Below are 6,734 nucleotides of genomic sequence, written 5' to 3' on the forward strand. Positions count from 1 at the left end.
ATATTTGTTCCATTTAACAGCATTCTGAGTTCAAATCACACCAAGGTAAACATTGCCTTTCATCTTTTTGGGAGTTGGTTACAAAAAAGCAGTAGCAATCAAGAGTTATGGGTTGCCAGAACTATTAGTGGAGTGTTCAAACAGCAATACCTTCTAATGTCCTGGGGCCAAATTATATTGACCCAAGTCTGTAGTCTTTCCTTTGGATAATCATCAGTGGCAGAGAGAAAGGAGATTTGCATGTTTGGGCAACTGCAAGTCTGCCTTAAAAAATCTTGCTCAAGCTTGCATATACATGCACAAATTCATGGTAAACATTGACCATTGGAGGCCTTACATAAGGATACCAATAAATAAAGTTAACAGAGTAAAGTTCATCCATTCATTATGCTTACACATCAGTCTTCATCAAGGAAGGTTTTAGCCAATTGTCAGTAAATCCCACAGTACTGCAAATAGAAGCCAATTGAGCTCACTGATTATATCTGATATCAAGAACACCAATTAATTATGATTCTATCAAGGTATCATATATGAAGAAGGAACAGATATCAGCACAAGATATAACTTGATCGTGCTTTAGCTATTACTGTTGTGATAGTTGAACTTCAAAGGCAGCGAGCTGGCAGAAACGTTAGCACGCTGGGTGAAATGCTTAGCGGTATTGCGTCTGCTGTTATGTTCTGAGTTCAAATTCCACCACGGTCAACTTTGCTTTTCATCCTTTCGGGGTCGATTAAATAAGTACCAGTTACGCACTGGGGTCGATATAATTGACTTAATCCGTATGTCTGTCCTTGTTTGTCCCCTTTGTGTTTAGCCCCTTGTGGGTAGTAAAGAAATAGCTATTTTGTCTGTCTTTACATTCTGAGTTCAAATTTCACTGAGGTCAACTTTGCCTTTCATCTTTTCAGGTCAAGCACCAGTTGCGTACTGGGGTTGATCTAATCAACTGGACCCTCCCCAAAAATGTTGGGCCTTGTGCCTAGAGTAGAAAAAAATAGTTGAACTTCATATTGAAGCTAACAAAATACTCACCTTAACAGTTATATCACTGATTACCACAGTTAGCTGCACCATATTATGGTCCCTAGTTATTTATTGCTAACAGAGTTTATTTTGCTAAACTTCTTCAAATTCTTTGTTATCGTAAAAAATAAATAAAATGTGTACACAAATTATTTCATCAAAAATATCATTAAATAACATTATTGAATTTAAAAAGAGGCATTGTAGTTCATTGACATAGTGTACTACAAGAGATATGATATGACAGCTAATTCTTTAGTAATCTTTCACCACTCAATCAAGTCAGCCAACAGTAGCTCACAAACTTCAAAAACTATTTCAAAACTTCCCTGGTTAAAGACAAAAAATAAAGATATATTTTGTATTCTATTTCAAACAAAGGCAACAAACTGGCAGACTTGTTAATGCATTAGATAAACTACCTCATGGTATTTCTTCTGGCTTTCTGCCCTCTCAGCTCTAATACTGCCAAGGTCAACTTTGCTTTTTGCTCTTTCACTATCAATAAAAGCATATCAAGCTACAATGATGAGTTGGTGAAACACTTAGAGTGCCAGATAAGATGGCTTGCAGTATCTTTTCCAGTACTTTTGTGTTCTAACAGCAGAATCTATGGTGGCTCTGGTGCCAAGCTGAATCAACTCTTGGACAACATCAGTGGGATGGAGGTAGGAGACTTGCAGGCATGCACAGCCAAATGCAAGTCATCTACTAAAATCCATTCCCTGGATTGGACATAGAAATGTAGATATATGGTCAATTATGACTGACAGAAGCTCCTAACTGCCAAACTAATTTGGGGTTTCATTTATGCTTGGACAAGACACTAGATTTATTGAAAGTTTTTTCTCTTAATAATAGGTGTTTAATTAGAAATGAAATATTTTTTTATGATTCCTGTGCCAGTGGCATGTAAAAATCACCATCCAAATGTGGTCGATGCCAGTGTTGCTTTGACTGGCTTCTGTGCCGGTGGCACATAAAAAGCACCAACTGATCATGGCCGTTGCCAGCTAACCCTGGAACCTGTGCCAGTGGCACGTAAAAAGCACCCACTACACTCACGGAGTGGTTGACGTTAGGAAAGGCATCCAGCTGTAGAAATTCTGGCAGATAAGATTGGAGCTTGGTGCAGCCATCTGGTTCGCCAGTCCTCAGTCAAATCGTCCAACCCATGCTAGCATGGAAAGCGGACGTTAAACGATGATGATGATGATGATGATGATGATGATGATTCTATATTTGAAGAAACAATCTTGGATTATCACTGAATTCCTACAAAGGATACTTCATGAAGTTGTTCAACCTTATAGAAATACCAGTCAAACTCCTGTAAATCAAACCTTACTGTTTTAAAAAAATGATTTATCAAAAAACAAGGTCCCTGATCTATAAAAATACCTAATGGTTATAGTTGAAATGTAGTGGATTATAGGTTCACTCAGTCAGGATTGACCTGAGGCTAACAAACAAGAACAAGAACAGTAACAATGACAACAATGACAGCAACAGCAACAGCAATAACAATAACAACATTATTTATTAGTTTGAATGCTCTAAAAAACATCCTGTTAGCTCATTGATGTTTGCATTTTCTCATAAGCATAACAAATAAATACAAACATCTTATCAGTGTTTTCTCAAGGACTGACTACATGAATAAAACACATGCACCTGCGTGCACATGTATACACACAGACACACAAAGACACACACACATACGCACATACATACATACACACACATACATACATACATACATACATACATACATACATACATACATACATACATATACATACAAACATACATACATACATACATACATACATGTACAAGAAAAAAAAACTTGTTTGCTCTACAATACCAAAGAAATGAATGCTTAAAAGCTTTAATGTATCATAAGAAAAAAATAATCTAATTGAGTCAGCTAAATTTTCGAAATAAATAAATACATTAATGTTCTTCTAAAACCCAATCCTTAAAATTTCCCCAATTTCTGACTATTTTCTTACATATACTCACTTGCAGAGATAGGTATGAACAATTTAGAGTTAATTTGTATTTTACATACCAAATTTATTACTTGCTTATCTTAGTTGTACATATGTTTTTTTTTGTTTTGTTTTTATTTCTTATTTCATTTTTTATTTCATTTTGTTAACCAAGCCACATAACTTCATTGAAATACAGCAGTCAGTATACCTGCTGTCTCTTCTCTAAAGATACTAACTATCCTCCTTTTTTTCTCTTCTTTTTTTGAGACCAGATTTTTATATGTAGATTTAAATTTTATGTTTCTTTTCTCTCTTTCAACTTGGGAAACAATGCTTAGCATTATTCATTATATTTTAATACACAACTAATCTCTATTGTGGGCAAATCAACAAGTAACAACAGTTAAGATTATGACAGTGATAAAAGTAATAACAATAATAATCCTTTCTATTATAAGGTGGTGAGCTGGCAGAATCATTAGCACGCCAGGCGAAATGCTTAGCGGTATTTTGTCTGTCTTTACGTTCTGAGTTCAAATTCCGCCGGGGTCGACTTTGCCTTTCATCCTTTCAGAGTCAATTAAATAAGTACCAGTTACGCACTGGGGTCAATGTAATCAACTTAATCCCTTTGCTTGTCCGTGTTTGTCCCCTCTAAGTTTAGCCCCTTGTGGGTAGTAAAGAAATAAATAATAATCCTTTCTACTATAGGCACAAGAGCCAGAAAAGTTGGGAAAGGAGGTGGGGGCTAATTGATTACATCGACCCCAGTACTCAACTAGTACTTATTTCATCGACCCTGAAAGGATAAAAAGCAAAGTTGACCATGGCAGAAATTGAACTCAGAACATAAAGATGAATGAAATGCCGCTAACTATTTTGTCTAGGGTGCTAATGATTCTATCCACTCATCACCTTATCTATCTTATAATAATCCTTTCTATTAATAGGCACAAGGCTTGAAATTTTGGAGGAGGAGATAAAATAATTACATTGACCTTCAGTCACTAGCATAGCTAGAGTGTGCTGCCCAGAGCAGCCCTTCTATTTGCCACCCCACGACCCCACAAAAAAACACATTGCCTACAGCAGACCCAACAGTGCTGCCCTTTAAAAGTGCTGTCCAGGGCAGACTTCCCTTACTGTCCCCAACTCTGCAAAGTGTTTTGTACAACTCACTAATGATTCAATCAGCTCATAGCATGATCATTATCATCCTTTTCGTCATCCTCCTCCTTTAATGCCCGCTTTTTTTATGCTGGTATGGATTGGACAGTTTCACCAGAGCTGGCAGGCTGGAGAGCTGCACCAGATTCCAGTTTGATTTGGTTTGGTTTCTACAGCTGGATGCTTTTCCTAATGCCAACCACTTTACAAAATTTGCCAGGTACCTTTAACATGGCACCATGATTGCTTTTGCATAGTACCGATATGAGTGTTTTTTATGTGGTACTGGCACAGGACTTTTGCAGGCCAATCCTTTTTCACCAAGGTGAATGGCCTTAATGCTTCTGCTGTGGAGGGCAGGTCTTCTTAAGTACAGCAAGGCATCAGGTATCTTGATGCTTTGTCATCTTGTCTGAGAGGTTCAGCATTCAGATGTCATCCTTCCGCAGCCTTGATGATGATGATGATAATAATAATTATAATAATAATTATAATAATAATAATAATAATAATTGCCCTGATGCATTATCAGGCAGTGGCTCTCATGGCTTCTGACCTTAACTGATAGGAAGTGTTATCATGTACATTGTTTTGTCTTGGTATAAAAGATGGGCTACAGCAAATATTCTGCTCAATACCACAGATTTGCTTGTCAATTGCTTGACCTTAACCAATTGAGCATGTCCCTTAGTGGCTGATATGTGCATTTCTGATCATGGGCAGAAGTAGTCAGGGAGAGCAACATAGCCACGTGTTGAGAGGAATTCTTTGGGGTTTGGATAATTCACTTTTGGAAACATGGGTGTTTTGTTCAACATCTTTAAACAACCCTTATTCAGGGACCTTTTGAGCGGGATGGGTTACTCGACAAGAAGAAAATTCTTACTGGGCCCCACCTGCAAGGTCATGTGCTGTTTATCTTGATATGAGATCACCATGTTGCACACATATGGTTGTGATGCATGTGCCTGGTGTACCCTTATCAGATGGGTAGTCATGATGGGTATATTGGGCTTTGTATATTTTACCCCAGTGTCACTTTGATGGTATGCACAGCTCTCTCACTCAGTAATAATAATAATAATAATCCTTTCTACTATAGTCACAAGTCAAATCAAACCCTTGGCTACGGTGTTAGTTTATTACAGTTAGTAATCCATTATTTTTTTTTTTTTTACAGAGAAAACCATTTTCTTTTTTATAACTACTCTCTACAATTATTGAACATGAAACCTCATTTGATGTAACACTACCCAGGCACATTAATATTGTTTCTACTATAGGCACAAGGCTTGAAATTTTGGGAGAGAGGGTTAGTCAATTACATCGACTCCAGTGCTTGATTGGTACTTATTTTATCAACTCTGAAAAGATGGAAGACAAAGTGATGGAATTTGAACTCAGAAGAAATGTCACTATACATTTTGTCCAGCATTATAAGGATTCTGTGGAGGTGCAATGGCCCAGTGGTTAGGGCAGCAGACACGCGGTTGTAGGATCATGGTTTCGATTCCAAGACCGGGCGTTGTGAGTGTTTATTGACTGAAAACACCTAAAGTTCCACGAGGCTCCGGCAGGGGATGGTGGTGAACTCTGTTGTACTCTTTCACCACAACTTTCTCTGACTCTTTCTTCCTGTTTCTGTTGTACCTGTATTTGAAAGAGTCCAGCCTTGTCACACTCTGTGTCAAGCTGAATCTCCAACAGAACTACGTTAAGGGTACAAGTGCCTGTGGAGTACTCAGCCACCTGCACGCTAATTTCACGAGTAGGCTGTTCCGTTGATCGGATCACTGGAACCCTCGTCGTTGTAACCAATGGAGTGCTCTTATAAGGATTCTGTCAGCTCACCACCTTTTGTTTCAAATTTTGTCACAATTACAGGGAAGTGGGATAAGTTGATTTTATCAATGCCTGTATTTGACTGGTACATTATTTTATCAACCCTGAAAGGATGAAAGGTAACGTTGACATCAGTGGAATTTGAACTCAGAACATAAAGAGCTGGAAGAAATGCCACTGATTATTTTGTCCGGCATACTAACAATTCTGTTGACACACCACTTTCAGGCTCATTAACATTATGTGCCATTCCCAGTGATTGCTACATAAAAAAAAGGAAGAAAATATAACTATACCAACAAGAGTAGCAACAACACTTCTCTCACTGACTACTTTTAATAAAGTTACAAACCTGTTTCATAGGGATTTCAAAGTTACAATCTTGTTTGTGAAGAATTTCATTTAGTTTGGAAACTTCATTTAGCATTTCACTTCAATACTGCAGTCTTTTTACCAATTCAAAAGCTGAGTAAAAAAAAAATCCATGAATCTCCATTTTGCTTTATCTCTTAGTGATATTTTCTTTTTTTTTTTTTCATTCTATTTTTTTCTTTTTTTTTTAATTTAATTTTCTGAAGTGATTAATCAATCAAGTGTTGCAGGTCTTCCTCATAGTTATCAGAAACGCTTTGTTGTTATTGACTGATTTCTGGAAGTTCTTTGGCTTCTGATTGGTCCTATTTCTCAGCACTCAAGTTA

This window comes from Octopus sinensis, linkage group LG9 (assembly GCF_006345805.1).
Source record: "Octopus sinensis linkage group LG9, ASM634580v1, whole genome shotgun sequence".
Lineage (NCBI taxonomy): Eukaryota > Metazoa > Mollusca > Cephalopoda > Octopoda > Octopodidae > Octopus > Octopus sinensis.